The sequence below is a fragment of the Colobus angolensis genome, unplaced genomic scaffold (assembly GCF_000951035.1).
Source record: "Colobus angolensis palliatus isolate OR3802 unplaced genomic scaffold, Cang.pa_1.0 Scaffold255, whole genome shotgun sequence".
NCBI lineage: Eukaryota > Metazoa > Chordata > Mammalia > Primates > Cercopithecidae > Colobus > Colobus angolensis.
In genome coordinates this window covers 1,426,585-1,445,679 of record NW_012115766.1, presented here as the reverse complement: position 1 = coordinate 1,445,679, position 19,095 = coordinate 1,426,585, and the positions used below count along the sequence as shown (strand labels likewise).

Sequence of the window (19,095 nt, the reverse complement as noted above, 5' to 3'; positions counted from 1 at the left end):
GGGTTTCACCATGTTGGCCAGGCTGCTCTCGAACTCCTGATGTCAGGTGATCCACCCACCTCAGCCTCCCAAAGTGCTGGGATTACAGGTTTAAGCCACCACAACTGGCCTGTTTCTTTTTTCTTTTAAGAGATAGCTCACACGCATTTTCTGGCTTTCCTTCAGGCTTGACTTCTTCGATTCAGTTCTCATGCCTCTACCTATTTGTGCTTCATTACGTTGCACATGTCCAAGAATTAAGTGTTGACTTTCAGTGGTGTCAAAGTAAAAAAAAAAAAAAATACCTATTTACAGTACATTCATGGTTTAAATTGGTACACAAACAGTTTTTCTTAGGCTTTTATCATTAGACAACATCACCATACTCATTCAACAAAAATTATATAACTTCTTGTTTCTTTATGCCTATCTGAAGATCTCAGACTGCTGGGTACTGTGAGTTGGATGAGTCCCCCTGCTCCTCAAGACCAAAATTACAGCAAAGTCTCTGTCAAGGTTTCATATTAAAATGTTGAAAGTGGATACAAAATCAAGAGACTAAAACAGTGTATTTTCAATCATGTTTCACACTATTTTTAGTGTATAAGAAGGAAATGAACCTTCATGTAACTGCCATAGGCATATAACTGCCTGAAATTTTCTGGGTAGCCAGTGTGGCAACTGACAAGGATTCAGACTTATTGATTAACTATTAAATACTGCAAGCTAATATTACTCACTATAATACTTAGATTTCTGGTAGAGCAAAGAAATGACTAAACGGCAGGTGTCCTGGATGCTAGTCCCTCTACTGACTGTAAGTGGTAAGTTATTTTCTCTCTTTGGATTTCGCTTTCCTCATCTATAAAATACGAGATTTGGCCAGGAGTGGTGGCTCACACCTTTTATCCCAGCACTTTGGGAGGCTGAGGTTGGCGGATCACTTGAGAACAGGAGTTTTGAGAACAGCCTGCTAACATGGTGAAACACCAGGTCTACTAAAAATACAAAAAAAAAAAAAAAAAATTATCTGGGTGGTGTATGCCTGTAATCCCAGCTACTCAGGTAGATGAGGCATGAGAATCTCTTGAATCTGGGAGGCGGAGGTTGCAGTGAGTCGAGATCGTGTCACTCCACTCCAACCTGGGCAAAAGAGCGAGACTCAGTCTCAAAAAATAAAAAATAAAATGTGAGATTTGAAGGAGATATCCTGTAAATCCCTTTTAGCCCTAACACTCATTTTTTTTAGCATGTTAAATACCATCAAATAGAAACCAGTCAGATGTTTACTATTTTTGACAGAATCCAGAATATCCATAAATAGCACCTCATTCACAGTATTCACAGGAGAAAACAAAAAAAGTACTATCTTCATATGCAGTATGAGTCATGGACTGGGACAGCAACTTGTAAAAGGTCACAAAACTGTAGCATCCCGAGAACAATTACACTAATTTTTTACTGTTTTTTTCCTTTTTTAGAGACAGGGTCTTGCTCTGTCGCCCAGGCACGATCACAGCTCACTGCAGCCTCGACCTCCCAGGCTCAAGGGATCCTCCCTCCTCAGCCTCCCAAGTAGCTGGCACTAAAGGCATGTGCTACCATGCCCAGCTAATTTTTTAGTAGAGATGAGGTCTCACTATGTTGCTCAGGCTGGTCTCAAACTCCTGGGCTCAAGTGATCTTTATGCCTCAGCCTCCCAAAGTACTGGAATTGTAGGTGTGAGCCACGGCACCAGGCTGATGCTAGTATCTTGGTTGTGATTGCAGTTTTCTATTAACTATACTATCTTTGTTGCTGTTTGGCAATACTTAGCAATGTATGGAACCTCTCCCACTCCCAGTTAGCCAATTTGCTCTCTAATGGACTCAGACTTACCCTGCTCAGTTTTTTACTGCTTGGTATCCAAAACATTCTCTTTCCCCTTCAGTTCTAGCATTAGAATAATTACCAATGATACCTTCTCGTTTCCTAAGGATACAAATTAGAGTTCCAGGTACAGGATTTGTCTCATTTTCTATATAATTAACTTTCTACATAAATTTTAACCACATAAAGACTGTCACTACTGGCCGGGCGCGGTGGCTCAAGCCTGTAATCCCAGCACTTTGGGAGGCCGAGACGGGTGGATCACGAGGTCAGGAGTTCGAGACCATCCTGGCTAACACGGTGAAACCCCGTCTCTACTAAAAAATACAAAAAGCTAGCCGGGTGAGGTGGCTGGCGCCTGTAGTCCCAGCTACTCCGGAGGCTGAGGCAGGAGAATGGCTTGAACCTGGGAGGCGGAGGTTGCAGTGAGCTGAGATCCAGCCACTGCACTCCAGCCTGGGCGACAGAGCGAGACTCCGTCTCAAAAAAAAAAAAAAAAAAAAAAAAAAAAAAAAAAAAAAAAAAAAAAAAAAAAAAAAAAAGACTGTCACTACTATCTCTACATTAATCAGTATCTGCTCGAGGCCAGTACCTTTAAACACATCCAATACACCTAAGCATCAAGTGGCTGAAAAAGACACCAGAGGTTCTTTGTACTGTTTGCTACAGTGGTTTTGGACCTCCCTTCCTCCATGATTGTTCTCTTATGCTCTTTCAGGACTCCCAGGCTCCTAGTCCTTGATATCAGTGAATGAAATTGGTTCCCAGGTTCTCTAAAGACGTTGGCTTGAACATTTCTTCTGCATTTTCCCATAACTTTCCCAAGCAGAATATCCTGCCCTAGCTGTATTCTCCAAGACGTATGTTCTATCAATAATCTGGCTGGCCAAAACCTCAACAAAGTCCCTTTGCTCCCACCTCCCCTGCACAAGTTTGCAGACTTCTCCCTAAAACTGGCAGACATGTACAAGTGAGAGGTCACACTCTATTCCCTGTACCCAGGAAAGGTGGAGGGTGTAAATTCTAGCTTCCAACTAGTTCCAGCGAATTGCACCTCACATTAGGCATTCTCATCTCACAGTCTCTCTGCGACTCTACCTATCCCAGAAAAAAACTGAATAAACTGCACAGCTTTCTTATGCACAAGCTGCCATGGATACTCAAGAATCCATGAGTCTCAGACTTCAAAGGGCTAACATCAGCCAGCATACTCTTACGACCTCAAAGTTTGTTAAAATACTGAAATTCTTACCATTTGGCAAATAGTGTCCTGAGCCACTGCCTAATCCTGTAGCCCAGCATATTCTCTAGGATTCTTACTAACCCAACAGGCTAAGGACGGGCACCCTAAAGGGCCCATAGGTCCCTTCTCAAGCATAGTAACCAGCCTCTATTCTGACTGATTAGTAGCCACGCAGTCAACCCCTACTCCCAGCCCCCAAAGTTGTACCTTCTGGACAATGCCTTTAGATTCTTCTAGATACTCCCAAGGACTAGGCTGTGCATTTCTTACCTTTCCCACCCAGACGCGGGGCAACTCAAATGGGTCTGGAAAGTAAGATATAGCACTAGCCAGTCCAGATTACTGAATCCATTTCTTTCATGTCTCCTCTGCCAGAGCTGGCCTGGTACCCGGCAGGAGATACGATACCAGTGGCAGTGGTAATGGCACCTCATCAGGCAAATGCCCAGTGCCTTTTTTTTTTTTTTAGATGGAGTCTTGCTCTGTTGCCCAGGCTGGAGTGCAGTGGCATGATCCCAGCTCACTGCAACCTCCACCTCCTGGGTTCAAGTGATTCTCCTGCCTCAGTCTCCTGAGTAGCTGGGATTACAGGTGTCTGCTACCATGCCCGGGTAATTTTTGTATTTTCAGTAGAGATGGGGTTTCTCCATGTTGGTCAGGCTGGTCTTAATTCCTGACTTCAAATGATCCGCCTGCCTCAGCCTCCCAAAGTGCTGGGATTACAGGCTTGAGTCACCCTGCTCTGCCGGTGCCTTTTGATTCCGAGTCTGTGACTACTCACCACTGATTCCCCAGAGTTGCCTTCATGTGGTTGGTTACCTGTGGGAACTGCAGCCTGCCCAGAATTTTGAATGAGGCAGCCAGGAAGGGCAATGTGCTAGCTGGCGGACTGGGCCACCACAACAACTATTACATAATTTAAATATTACTTCTGAAAAAAGGCATATGCAACCAAGCTACCTATGTTTTTTTTTACCCCTTCTGACATATCTGATGACTTATCCCTGGTGAAAAAACAATCAAAGACACTTGTTGATTGTGCCAAGAATTGAGTCAGCTAGCTGATAGGCCATCAAATTTTAACTGCATTTTTTTACTGTTTTTGTTTAATGTATTTAAGACCACCTCCTTACAATTTCCAGAGAGAAAATACGAAACAAGAAACAGACTTGGTTTCAAATACATAAAGAGTGTGCTGGAGTTTAAAGTATTACTAATAACATTGTTACAGAAGAATGACAGCTTACTCCAGGGTACTTCGGTATTCCTGAGGAATAAACATGATTTCTCTTTTTCCTCCCACTGAGATGTTGTCAGGTGGTCACTGCTCCTGTCCTTTGACATGTTTTCCATGCAGAAGATATGGAACATGGAAATCATGCTGACAGTTGGAATAAACCATTCCTAATCCCATGCCAGAACCAAAGGCTAACGGCCACATTCTTCTTTTAAAGAAGGTAAGTGAGAAAACAATCCCTAATCCAAAACCAGAACCTATCTACCACATCCAGCAGGCACTGGTCCCACTTCCTGCGCAGCTCCACCTCTGACATGTTCCCCACCCACAGCTCCAGCTTTCCTCTCACTCTAACTGCATTTAAGAGACATCTTGTAATGATTCTACACGCAAAAGTTCAAAATAAGAACTCTTGAATCTTTCAGCTACTCTAACATGAGTTCTGACCTGATAGCACCTTATCACCATTCTTGCCCAAGACTTGACAGGCCAGCCCATATTAGGGTAGGTAGGCTTATATGGAAGTGATGTGAGGTGTTCATATAAATTAAAGTGAACTCCTGCTTTTCAAAGAAAACAAGTCTCTTTTGGTCAAGAAAAAGAGGGGTTTCACTAAATGACACTCTTGGTAACCTATCATCCCTTTCAAATGGATGTATTCACTTTCAGAGTGAGGTTCAGTTTCCACAATACAGAGAGGGAAAACACGAGTTGAGGAGAACCCCATCTTCCCCTAATAAATGCTAGTGCTTTTTAATGGGGGAAAGCAAACAAAAACCCCAAAGAACTCTGGCTCTAAAAGGACCAGGGTAGTCTCATGTACTAACTGCACAGAAGGGATAAACCAGTCTACTCGTCTTTCTTTACATCAGAGAGGTCTCCTTGCTCCCAAGTTTTCAGTTTCTTCTAACCGATAACCTGGAGAGCTGAAATGATCCAGTTGATTCTCTGTCACATGATCTGGAAATCCAGGCAACAACAGAGGTCACATCACCCTGAGAGATGCTCCACTCCAAACCCTCTGGCCATCACTGAAACTAAGACAAATAAACTGGATCAACCAAGAGATGGCCAAACATAAGCTACACCTGACCAAAGTCACGGCTACCCTGCAGTGCCTTCCAAAGAGCAGAGTGCTGGAGGAGAAATGGAGGAGACTACACTATCAGATGGGCAGATGTGCCTCTCAGTAGAATGAGCCCCACACAAATATTATGGCTTTGCCACACCACTGCCCTGACAGGCTGCCTCAGGCTGCACAAGTTATTCAACAGACATGACAAAATGTTCGGTGGCCTCCCTGCACACCAAACAGTGCTACTCAAGTGTCATCTATACTGATGCCAGCCCATGAAGTATGCTACTGATCCACAAGTACAGAAATTGAGAATAAGTTAAAAAAAAAAAAAGAAAGAAAAAAAAACCGGGTATAGAAATTTGACACAGTAATTTTTCTTTTCTTTGAGAGTCTCTCTCTGTCACCCGGGCTGCAGTGCAGTGGCATGATCTCAGCTCATTTCAACCTCCACCTCCTGGGTTTAAGCGACTCTCCCATCTCAGCCTCCCGAGTAGCTAGGATATAGGCATGAGACACCATACTTAGCTAATTTTTATATTTTTTGGTAGAGATGGGGTTTCATTATGTTGGCCACGCTGGTCTCAAACTCCTGGTCCCTGTAATTCCTACCAAAGTGTTGGGATTACAGGCGTGGGCGACTGCATGTAGCTGACACAGTAATTATGTCTGTTGAATTTAACAAAATATTTGGTTTGTATTTTAAAATTTTTTGTAATTCACTTCATTCATTCATTCAAGACAGAATCTCATTTTATTGCCCAGGCTGGAGTGCAGTGGTGCGATCTTGGCTCACTGCAATCTCCGCCTCCCGGGTTCAAGCGATTCTCATGCCTCAGCTGAGTAGGGGGGATTACAGGTGTGAACGACCATTCCCAGCTAATTTTTGCATTTTTAGTAGAGATGGTGTTTTGCCATGTTGGCCAGGCTGGTCTTGAACTCCTAACCTCAAGTGATCTACCCGCCTCAGCCTCCCAAAGTGCTGGGATTACAGGTGTGAGCCACCACACCCTGACCTAGTAATCATTTCTTTATTACATATTACCAAAGTATCAGACTGTGATGGACTGGAATTTTTTTAAAAATTTTTCTTTTGGCTGGGCATGGTGGCTCACCCCTGTAATCTCAGCACTTTTGGAGGCTGAGGCAAGCGGATCGCTTGAGCCCAGGAGTTCGAGGCAGCCTGGGCAACATGGTGAAACCCCAACTCTACAAAAAAAATTAGCTGAGCGGGGTGGCACACACCTATAGTCCCAGCTACTCAGGAGGCTGAGAGGCACAAGAATTGTTTGAACCCAGGAGATGGAGGTTGCACTGAGCAGAGATTGTGCCATTGCGCTCCAGACTGGGTGACAGAGTGAGACTCTGTCTCAAAAAAAATTAAATTAAATTAAATTTAAAAAAGAAATATTGTTGCATGAATAAATACATTACTGTTTCTTGCCTCTAAACCTTTGATTATTCAACTGCCACTGCCTACAGGCCCTTTTCTCATATTCTCTCCTTGTTGCCAAGTATGATTTAAACTAGGCTTAGGCACCAACTCCTATAGGAAGCCCTCCTTGAACGTGGCCCTCTACTTTTCACTCACTGACTACCAATCCATAAACTGAACAGTGAAAAGTAACTACACAGCTACACATTCATGCAGACAACAGAATTTTACTACTTCTTGTCCTCACTACTGGTTCATATTTCTGAAACCAGAAAACACCATTCCATCCCTAGTAACTACGGCTTCCACCTGTTACTTCCCTACTACACTAAGTACTTCTTAACATTAACTGCATACATTGTCCCAAGGGTCAAGACACACCTTAAAAAATTAAGGGAAAAAAAAAAAGCATTCCTATATACACAGGGAAAGTCAGTGCAGCGAGGAAGCCTCATTTTTTTTCTATACAATGTTCTCATGACTGCCAAATTCTAGAAGTCTTCTTCTGGGTCTATTCAAAGTCAATCTCATGAACTCTCATTTCCAACTTACATCTATCATGTTCTTCACACTGTTCTTGACCTGCATGGACTCCAATCTCTGCTCTGTACCTTGGCTAAGCACAGACAACCTGGGCATAAAGAGTCAGAGTAAACTATGCAAATTTACCCAAGCTTACTTCTTCCTGTCCCGCCCCCTATCATGACCAAGGACAATCCAGATAAAGCCCTTGTTCAGGGCTGGGAAGGCAGGCAGGAAGCTTGTAGTCCAATTCCGTACTTTTACATCAGTCCATCTCTCACCAAGAAACCATACAGCTAATAGCCACTAAACAAGCCTCAAACATCCCAACACCATTCATGGCAATGCTCTAGAATCATTCTTCTACACTTAACCATACTCAGTTCCATTTTAGTTCTTGGCTCCTGACTCTGTCTACCAGTTTACCATGCCCTTGTCTAATATTTGCTGACTGAACTTTTTTCCCAAGCATAACCTTTGGTGTTTTCTGAGACTTTTAGTCTACTAAAAGTTCTACTGTGGCTCTTTTCACTGCTTGCTGCCTTGGGTATGATGGCCACCTGAGCTTCAGCCCTGGAGATCTACTATGGGCTCTGTGCCTTTAGCAGGTCTACCTAGGTCCCAAAACAATTCACGTGACCAAACACATTTCTTAGAAATTCCACATCAATGGCATACCATAGCAATTTATCCACATCCTGCTTGAACTATTATTTAACTACTGATGAGCTGCTTCTCATTTCCTTTCTCTACTGAATGCTATCTATCCTGTCTACAAATAAAATCCCTTCTCTACAAGTAAATTGTTTCTAAATAACTTTTACTTCAGTTTAAAAGTAGAAAATAAAAAGTCAGGAAGAACAATATAATTAAACATTCAGAATACATCACCAGGTGCAGTGGCTCACACCCATAATCCCAGCACTTAGGGAGGATCACTTGAGGCCAGGAGTTCAAGACTAGCCTGTAGAGATCCTGTCTCTACAAAAAATTAAAAAACAAACAAACAAAAAAGCCAGGCAGGGTGGCACATGCCTGTAGTCCTAGCCACTCAAAAGGTTGTAATAGGAGGATTGCTTGAACCCAGGAGTTCAAGGCTGCAGTGAGCTATGATCACACCACTGAACTCTAGCCTGGGTGACAGAGACTGCGTATCACCAAAAAAAAAAAAAAAAAAAAAGGCCGGGCATGGTGGCTCACGCCTGTAATCCCAGCACTTTGGGAGGCTGAGGCGGGTGGATCACCTGAGGTCAGAAGTTCGAGACCAGCCTGGCCAACATGGTGAAACCCCATCTCTACTAAAAATACACAAAATTAGCTGGGTGTGGTAGTGGGCGCCTGTAATCCCAGCTACTTGGGAGGCTGAGGCAGGAGAACTGCTTGGACCTGGGAGGTGGAGGTTGCCGTGAACCGAGATCACGCCACTGCACTCCAGCCTGGGTGACAGAGTGAGACTCCATTTCAAAAAAAAAGAAAAAAATACTATTATTCTTAAAAATAAAAAATGTGTTAACAGTATCTTAAAATATTATAAACTGCCTCTTGTGCCTTCCAAACTGTACCCTCTTCCTCTCTGTCTACTGAGTCTTAGGACATCTCTATCGCTTTTTTTCTTTTTATATTTTTTTGAGATGGAGTCTCACTCTGTTGCCCACGCTAGAGTTCAGTGGCATGATCTCGGCTCACTGCAACCTCCAACTCCTGGGTTCTAGCAATTCTTCTGCCTCAGCCTCCCAGTAGCTGGGATTACAGGCATGCATCACCACACCCAGCTAATTTTCTATTTTTAATAGAGATGAGGTTTCAGCATTTTGCCCAGGCTGGTCTTGAACTCCTGACCTCAAGTGATCTCCTGACCTTGGTCTCCTAAAGTGCTGGGCTTACAGGTGTGAGCCACTGCACCTGGCCCACTTTTCTAACTATTGTAAAAATAGAAAACTGATATCCTCTCAAAATGATGCTTCCATTCTGAATGAGTCATTTCACAGGAGCCCAGGATGCAGTTAAGTAATGGTTTCATGTAACCACAGGTAGGCTGATACCACACCATCACATGAACATTACACATAATGTTATGTATGAGAAACAAGGGGGAAAATGTCTCCATGAAAACGAAGAGATAGGAGAAAAAGATTTGCCACATTAACTTGACATTAAAACAAAACAAAAACTTTTTTTTTCTTTTAAAGAAATGGGTTTGTGTGGGCTGCCCAATACACTGCTGTGTGAAATTAATCATACCAAATTTGCCAGTAAAAAAATGAAAATATTGGCCGGGCGTGGTGGCTCATGCCTGTAATCCCAGCACTTTGGAAGGCCAAGGCGGGTGGATCACAAGGTCAGGAGCTCGAGACCATCCGGGCTAACACAGTGAAACCCTGTCTCTACTAAAAATGCAAAAAATTAGCCGGACTACTCGGGAGGCTGAGGCAGGAGAATGGCACGAACCCGGGAGGCAGAGCTTGCAGTGAGTAGAGATCGCTCTACTGCACTCCAGCCTGGGTGACAGAGCGAGACTCCATCTCAAAAACAAAAGGAAATATCAATGTAATTAGATCATACCAACAAACTATGCAACATAGGTGAGAAAACTTTGCCATTACTCATGATAAAAAGTCATTTGCATCATCATAAATTGTTTTGAGCAATTCCAGACTAATCCGTCAATGCTAATAAGGAATATATCTTTGATAAATTCGATAATGAAAAAAATCAAACTTTATCCTTCTAGACCTACTACAGCATTTTTTGTTTTTTTGAGACAGAGTCTTACTCTGTCACCCAGGCTGGAGTGCAGTGGCTCGATCTCAGCTCACTGCAACCTCTGCCCTCCTGGGTTCAAGCAATTCTCCTACCTCAGCCTTCCAAGTAGCTGGGATTACAGGCATGCACCACCACAGCAGGGTAATTTTTTATTCTTTATTTGCATTTTTAGTAGAGACGGGGTTTCACCATGTTGGCCAGGCTGGTCTTGAACACCTGGCCTCAAGTGAGCCGCCCTCCTCAACCTCCCAAAGTGCTGGGATTACAGGCATGAGTCCAGCCTATTACAGCATTTCTAACTACTATAAAAATGGGTTGTTTCCTTCTCTGCTCATCTTCAGTGTATTATCAAAAGAGGTAAAATCATCAAAAGGCAAACAAAAATCACAGAATTCCAAGACTAAAATAAGAACTATTTCAGCTGAAACTCTAAAATATTCATGTTGCTTAATCCATCCAATAACCCTACATTGTAGATTAAAAAGACTTGATCATTTAATTATGAGGAAAAGTTTCAGAAAATTACGTGAGTTGATCAAGCTGCAGTCAAAATTGCAACTTAACTTTGAATTCTGCAATTTCAAACTCTGTGTTGTACTAAATTAGTGGTTTCTATCTCCCTCTGCCCTTCACAACAATCCCTGAGATACTTCTAAGGAGCAGTCTGAAACTACAGAACTCCACTGCTCCGTGAACACCACTGTCAAGCAACTTACTATATACTTCTTGATGAAACACATTCCATTTTCAGAAAGCTTTGAATACTGGAAGTCATTAAAAGCATTTATATTTGGACAGGCATGGTCTCTCACACCTGTAATCCAAGCACTTTGGGAGGCTGAGGTAGGCAGATCACCTGAGGTCATACGTTCAATACCAGCCTGGCTCTACTAAAAATACAAATATTAGCTGGGTATGGTGGCACGCGCCTGTAATCCCAGCTACTTCGGAGGCTGAGACAGGAGAATCGCTTGAACCCAGGAGGTGGAGGTTGCAGTGAGCTGAGATCGTGCCACTGGAGTCTAGCCTAGGTGACACAGAGAGGCTCTGTCTCCAAAAAAAAAAAAAAAAGCATTTATATTACACTAATTAGTGCCTCAAAACAGTTATGGAACACAGTACGATTTAATTAAATTTAAAGTATAATACTCTAACATCTCAGTGTTGCTTAAAGTTGCCAGCAGAAATAATTTCTGGCGGTATTCACTCTTCAAACACAAATCAAGCTTTTTTTTAGGTGCTTAATACTGAGCCAGACCCTAAGGATATAAAAACACAGTCCCTGCATTCAAAAATCTTAATCCCACAAAGCAAGACTAGTACTAATCCATATTCTATGTAAGAGCCATTGGGTTCCCACCATCTTCATCAAGCTATATATTCCCTTCATCAAGCTATATATTCAAGAGTAGGAGGCTTACCTTATTTACTTTTATATTTCCATCACTAGCATGTAAATAAAAGCGGTGCAATAAATGTTCAATGCAAGTCTAGATAACAATTCCTTAAAATTTAAAAAGCTAAAGTTTTAAGCAGTATAAACGACAAACAAGTTATTTCCATCATTAATTCACACAATCAACTTTTTCACTTCAAATAGTCAAATTATATTAATAGATCATAAGCTACAAAAACAAGGTAAAACTTCCTTAGAACGCAATCATGGCCACCTACAGTGGCTCATACCTGTAATCCCAGCACTTTGGGAGACCAAGGCAGGAGGATCACCTGAGCCCAGGAGTTTGAGACTAGCCTGGGAAACACAGTGAGATCCCATCTCTAAAAAACTTTAAAAATTAGCTGGGAGGACTGCTTGAGCCCAGGAGCTCAAGGTTACAGTGAACTATGATTGCACCACTGCACTGTAGCCTGGCAGCCTGGGTGAAAGAAAGACTCTCTTAAAAAAAATATAAGAGAGTCTTGTCTAAGAATTCTGAACCTGGGGTCCCCTGATGGACCTCTAGGGATATGTAAAACTCCAAAAATTTTTGGAAAGAACATACAGCAGATGAATTAGGACCTAAAATTTAAAAGAACCACTGATTAAGGCAAATGCCCTAACTTTACACACAAAGGAACTGCAGAAAAGAAGGAAATGTCTCCTAAGTGCCTCTCAACTAACCAGTGTTAAGAGCTACATATTTATTTGCTAGGGTTCCCGTGACAAAGTACAAAGACTAAGTGGCTTAAACAATAGAAATTTATTTTCCCACACTTCTGAAGGCTAGATGTCCAAGATTAAGATGTCCACAGGGTTTGTCTCTTCTCAGGCCTCCCTCCTCAGTTTGTAGATGGCCTTCTCCAGTGTCTTCATATGATCTTCCCTTTGTGTTTGCGTCCTAACCTCTTCTTATAAAGACACCATTCATATTGGATTAGGGCCCATATGTATAACGTCATTTTATCTTAATTACCTTTTTAAAGGCTCCATCTCCAAATATGCTCGCATTCTAGCTACTAGGAGTTATGACTTTAACCTATAAATGTGGAGAGCATACAATTCAACCCCTAACATTCTGCCATCTGGTCCTTCAAACTTCATGTCCTGCTCAGACACAAAACACATTCACTCCATCCCAACAGTCCCAAAAGTCTTGACCCATTTCAGTATCAACTCTAAGCCCCAAATCTCATCTAAATCTCATTTAGATCAGGTACAGGCATACTCAAGGTTTCATCCTGAGGCAAAATTCTTCTCCAGCATGAACCTGTGAAACTAGACAAGTTACTTGCTTCCAAAATACACCACTGGTGGGATAAGCATACAATAAACATTCCTATTCCAAATAAATCAGAAAGAAGGGGTGATGGGTCCCAAGCAAGTCTGAAACGTATCAAGGCAAATCCCATTAGATTTTAAGGCTCAAGAATAATCTTCTTCAGCTTCATTTTCCATCTTCCCAGCTGACAGGGGTGGCAGCCCTGTCTTCTGAGCCCACCAGTGTGGTAGCCCACCTTGACTCCTCAGGCCTGAGCCCTCTAGTCTTGTGGTAGCAACAGTAGCCGCTTTGACTTCTCAATCACCTTCAGGGTCATTCTTCCCTTTTCTTGAAGGAGAACACATGCTCACAGCTAGATAGCTCTACTGACCCATTTTATAGAACCCCAGAAATCCAACAGACTTCTTTCATGTTTATCCCTCTGTTCCCTTCACTACCAGTCAGCAGCATTTCCAATGGTATAATTCCATCTCTATCCTGGTTTCTGCTAGTTGCTGCCAAGATGGCTGACTGGATCCATGAGTCACATACCCCTAATTGCTTTAGGAAATGGTTGTCTTGCAACAACTTTGATGTTCTCTCCGAACATGCTAAATTTTTGAATATGAATAGACTGAGAATTTTCCAAATCTTCAGGTTCTGGTTCCTTTCGGCTTAATAATTCCTTCTTAAATTTCTCTCTCTCCTCTTGCATTTTACTTTAAGCAGCAAGGAGAAACCACACCACATCTTTAATGCATTGCTTAGAAATCTCAGCTAAACATTCAAGTCATCACTTACAAGTTCATCCACTTTCCACAAAACACAATTTGGCTAGGTTATTTGCCACATTATAATAAGCATTGTCCTTCCCTCAGTTTCCAACAATATTTTCCTCATTTGTTTGAGATCCTACCAGAAACACCTTTAACATTCATATTTCTACCAATATTGATTCAAGGTGACATATGTGTACCTCTAAGATGACAAAAGCTTTCTCTACAGCTCTCTTTTCTAAACTTCACTAGAATCACCTTCAACATCCATATTTCTACCAACAATCTCTTCAAGGCTGTCTACGCTTTTTCTAACAAATACTTCTTCTGGCCTCTACCCATTATCTAGTTCTAAAGCCTCTTCCACATTTTTAGGTATTAATTACACCAGCACCCCATTTTCCAATACCAAAATCCATATTAGTTACTAGGGCTTCCACGGCAAAGTATCACAGATTGGGCAGTTTAAAGAACAGAAATTTATTTTCTCACACTTCTAGAAGTCCAAGATCAAGGTGTCAGCAGTGTTGGTTTCTTCTAAAGCCTGTAGATCTCTTTGGCTTGTAGACAGACAGCCATCTTCCTCCAGTGTCTTCACATCGTCTTACCTTACTGTGTGTCTGCTTCCTAATTACCTCTTCTTAATGGAAACCACTCATATGGGATTGGAGTCCACTCATATGACTTCATTTTATCTTCATTACCTTTTTAAAGGCCCTATCTCTAAATAGTTACATTCTAGGTTCTACAGTTAGAACTTTAATCTTCAATATATGAGCTGGGTGTCTGTGTGTGTGTGCGGGGGGGTGGGGGGTGGGGGGGTGGATAATTCATCCCCATAACAAACCCAAACTATTCACATTCACTTATTGTATGAATACTGAATACCAATCTTTTCCAGCCACCACGCTAACTGATGACCATGCAATAGTGAGCAAAAGAGGTATAATACCTGACTCATGTAGCTTAAAAATAATGAAGGGAAATAATCATATACAAATGAATAAAGTACATGAGAGCATTTGAGACCTCATCAAGCTTGCTATGTCCAAGAAAACTCAAATCTGAAGGACAAGAATGGGAGGGGTATGTGCACATACTTTTTAGCAAGAGGGAACAGCATAGCACATTCAAGGAATTAAGAGGCGGCCATCAGGGCTGGAATACAGAAAGTGAGAGGAGTAGCTAAAAAAACATGAAGTCGGGTAGGAAAAACAGTCATATAATCCAGGATCTTAAACATCATATTATGATTTCTGGTCTTTATTCTAAGAGCAATGGGAAAGCAACTGAAAGGCGTTAAACATGATCACATTTTCCCTTGAAAATATCACTCAGAGAGAGGCGACAAGGAGCTTCTAAGGTGCTAGTAATGCCATATTTCCTGACCTGGGTATTAATTATATAGATACACTCACTGTGTGAAAATCCATCAAATGATGGTAGTTAAAAATGTAGGAACAGATCCAAGAGATATTCAGGTGGCAAAGTCCATAGAATCTATCTGATGGATTGAATATGAGGAGGAAAGAAGGCATTGAAGAAGACTCTGAATTGTCTAGCTTACAGAAATAGATGAACATAAATCCATTCACTGTGGGCAGGAAATCCTGGAGTCCCAGATTTAGAGAGATCACAGGTTCAACTGGAGCAGCCTTTTAAGCTTGTAAGTGGAAATGTCAGATAGACAGTTAAATATACACACTGGAGTTCAGAGGATAAGGTTAAGAAGAATTGTTAATAGAACCAGTAGGTACAAAAATCAATCAGCCAACTATTTAATGAGCTCCTACAGTACTATAGGCACTGCTTTAGATTTTGTGGACACAGCTGTGAACAAAATAAACATGTCCACATTGATCCTATATTCTATTTCAGGAATACTGTCAACAAATCAGTAGCAACGTCAACTACAAGTACTACAGTGAAAGTGACATCTCAGGTGAGACCTAAACATTAAGAAAATGCTAGGCATAGGAAGAGTAGACAAGAATAGCATTCCAAGGAGAAATAACAGCTAGAGCTTTTAGCAAGGACAAGCTTATCATGTCTGAAGAATAGTTCAAAGAGGCCAATATAGATGGACTGTAGTAAATGAAGACTGGTATAAGAGGGTCAGAGAAGCCGCCAAGGACTAGATTATGTTGTGTTTAAGCAGTGAATGATATTATTTATGTATTTTAAAAAGAATTTTTAGACTACTCTAGCTGCTCTGTGGATAAAATTGTAGGGTGGCAAAAACAAAAGTGGGGAGACTACTATGTCCACATGAGAAATGATGAGACCACACAGGAAAAGCTATGAGTAAGAATAGAAGATTGTCTAGAACGAAATTTGAAGAATTCTAAAAGTCAAGAACCAAGAGGAGAAGGCGGCAGCAAAGGAGACAGAAATAGCCACAGAGATCTGAACAAAAATCATATGTCAAGGAAGTCAAGTAAAGTATTTTAAGGAAAAACTGATCGAAAGTTACATGTTTGCTGAGTAGTCAAATAAGATGAGTAGTGAATAATGCCCATGAATACAAAGGAATATTCTGGAGACCTTAAAAATCAATTTAGAGGAATGATAGGGACAGAACCTAAAATGGAGTGGATTCAATATTATCAGAGGTGAAGGAGAAAAAGACAATGAATGTAGATGCTCTTTAGAAAGAAGTTTGGCTATAAATGAGCTCTGTCAGATTGGAAGACTTGATCATGTTTAACTGTTGATGGGTCAGACTCAGGAAAGGCGGCGAGGTTGAAGTTACAGAGAGAAGGAATAACCAACAATGCATAAAATTTCCTGAGAAGGAAAGAGATGCAATTCAGAGTACATGTGAAGGCATTCAATAAACAAATGGAAGAGAGGATGGACACAAATGGAGGTGGAACTCAGACTGCCTAACTCTCATAATAATGTGTTCTTCCCACTAAAATCATGCTATGAATATTTTGAAAAGTGTCCAAAACAGGTCAACAAAATAACCAAAAGAAAGTTACTGAATTACTGAGGTTGAAGAGCCAAATAATGACCCAATATATATTATTTTCAGATAACTAATGAAAAATCATGTGAAGATATGCATCAGTACAAGCTATTCTTGATTGCTGAATACAGATAAATATGTGAAAAAAGATGCAAGCATTTGTATGTTTTCTTTTTTTAAGTTACACATAGGATTACAGTTCTTTGGAAAAAGCGTTCTAAAAAGTGATTATGAACTTTTTGTTGAATCAATTTAAGACTGGGACAAATACCTGGAGTATTCTTCTCAGATAGTCTAGAAATTCTTCTGTAAACTGTTAAAGCAAAAAACTAGAACACAATCTGAAAAGAACCTTAAAAGAAATAATGAAAAGGCTCAACTCTGCTCTACTAATCTGTATTCTAGGATTTAATTTATTGATCATAAACCACAAATCTAAATAAAGACTACTGGTGAGGTTAAAATGGAAGAAAAGGCTCTGATATGGCATTGGATACACCAAGTTAAATGGGTGATCCTTCTTCTTTGGTGGTCTGGACATCCTTTCCTCAGCAAGTATCAAATACAATTAACTCATGCTCCATGTCCACATTTCCTATACATGTTCAGCACTCACAGTCCAAGAAGCTCCAAAATCCTGAACTTTTTGAGCATTGACATAATGCTCAAAGAAAATGTTCACTGGAGCACGTTGGATTTTCAGATTAGATATGCTCAATCAGTATGTATTCTGCAAATATTCCAAAATCCAAAAGAAAATCTGAACTCCAAAATACTTCTGGTCTCAAGCATTTCAGATAGGGATATTCATTCAACTTTTAATACAAACTGCCCTGTAATATTGCTCTTCTTTGATCACTGCTTCCTTTGAATCAAAAGTTTGCTGACTGTTTCGGGGAGAAGACTGTGCCTAATATCCAATAAACAGTTACTGATTCTTAGTAAAGGATAAAGCTCCTAGGACACAGTAGTGATCCAAAGATAACAAGATCCCTGGTTTTAATTTTCAAAATGTCTAGCCCATAGCTCCTATCACATTTCCTATAAACACTTCAATTTACTAATATTCTAGATAAATGTCTTAACTGTATCTCTGCCAAGGGTTACACTGAAGTATATACCAATAATCTCAATACTTTTAAGTACTGCTTACCACTTTCCTGAATTGAAAACTATGTAATCTATTCATAAAACCAATCACATTTCTTCTTTCATGAAATCTTTTCTATTCTAAACAAAAACTCCAATTCTAGTTTAACATTTAGAACAACGAAGAAAAAACACAAACTACTCTTAAGGAATTAAGAGAAACCAAACAAGACCCAGTTTTTCCATTTTTTTAAGTTGACTAAAACAAAATAAAGCAAATACACAACAGTAAGAATTCTATACTTCAAGATTTTCCTCATAAAATTTAAATTATTTACAAAGCAAACTTAAGTAATTGTTTCTTTTAGTGTTTTTCGAAAATTAATTTAAAATATCATAAAGGAATAAAAAAGTTCCTATTATAGAGAAAAAGCTCCTTTAATTATTCAAATATTCAGAAAATTTATGTAATTTCCAAGATATCTACTACTAACATACTTAAGCAGTAAGTGGACATAAAAGAAAAATAAGTAAAACCACTTACAAGTAGTATTGACTTATTTTAGGAAATACTACCTGAAAATTAATTAGGGTAAAAAAAACCCAACTTACATAATGTAACAATCCATTTATTGAACACTATACATTTCAAATATTAATTACAATCATCAAATATTAAAATTAATTTAAAACCTTAAAGCACAACACTATATGTAAATAATTCAATGAAAAAAATGTTCCGGAAATATGCTTAAGTGTATGGATGTTTAATTTACAGAAAACATTTAAACATCAAATAGTATAAACCCTTTCCTTTTTTTTTTTTTTTTTGAGATGGAGTTTCGCTCTTGTTGCCCAAGCTGGAGTGTAATGGCACAATCTCAGCTCACTGCAACCTCCACCACCCAGGTTCAAGCGATTCTCCTACCTCAGCCTCCCAAGTAGCTGGGATTACACGCACACGCCACCACACCCAGCTAATTTTTCTATTTCCAGTAGAGACAGGGTTTCACCATGTTGGCCAGGCTGGTCTCGAACTCCTCACCTCAGGTGATTCACCCGCCTGGCCTCCCAAAGTGCTGAAATTACAGGTGTAAGCCATTGTGCCCGGCCCAACTCTTTTCAATTTTGACTTTTAAAAACAGAATTCTAAATGGCCACTTAAAGATTTCTTCATTCAACTTCCGTGATAAATCAACATACCTTATAACCTTATAAAATAAAGATACCATAAAGATGGAATCAACTCTTCACTGGAATTTCTTTTTAATCTTGGAAAAACACTAAATCAAAAAAAAAAAAAAAAGGATAACTATGTGGTTTAAAAATAATACAGGGTTGGCCGGGGGCGGTGGCTCAAGTCTGTAATCCCAGCACTTTGGGAGGCCGAGACGGGCGGATCACGAGGTCAGGAGATCGAGATCATGCTGGCTAACA

At 40.4% G+C, this 19,095-nt stretch overlaps 1 protein-coding gene and 1 pseudogene across 3 annotated transcripts in view; both read right to left on the bottom strand.

Moving 5' to 3' along the window:
* N4BP2L2 (NEDD4 binding protein 2-like 2) overlaps positions 1-19,095 on the bottom strand; it is a 102,014-nt gene that overhangs the window by 54,723 nt on the left and 28,196 nt on the right. The gene's annotated exons all lie outside the window — the stretch shown is intronic.
* LOC105515156 lies at positions 4,063-4,644 on the bottom strand (annotated as a pseudogene).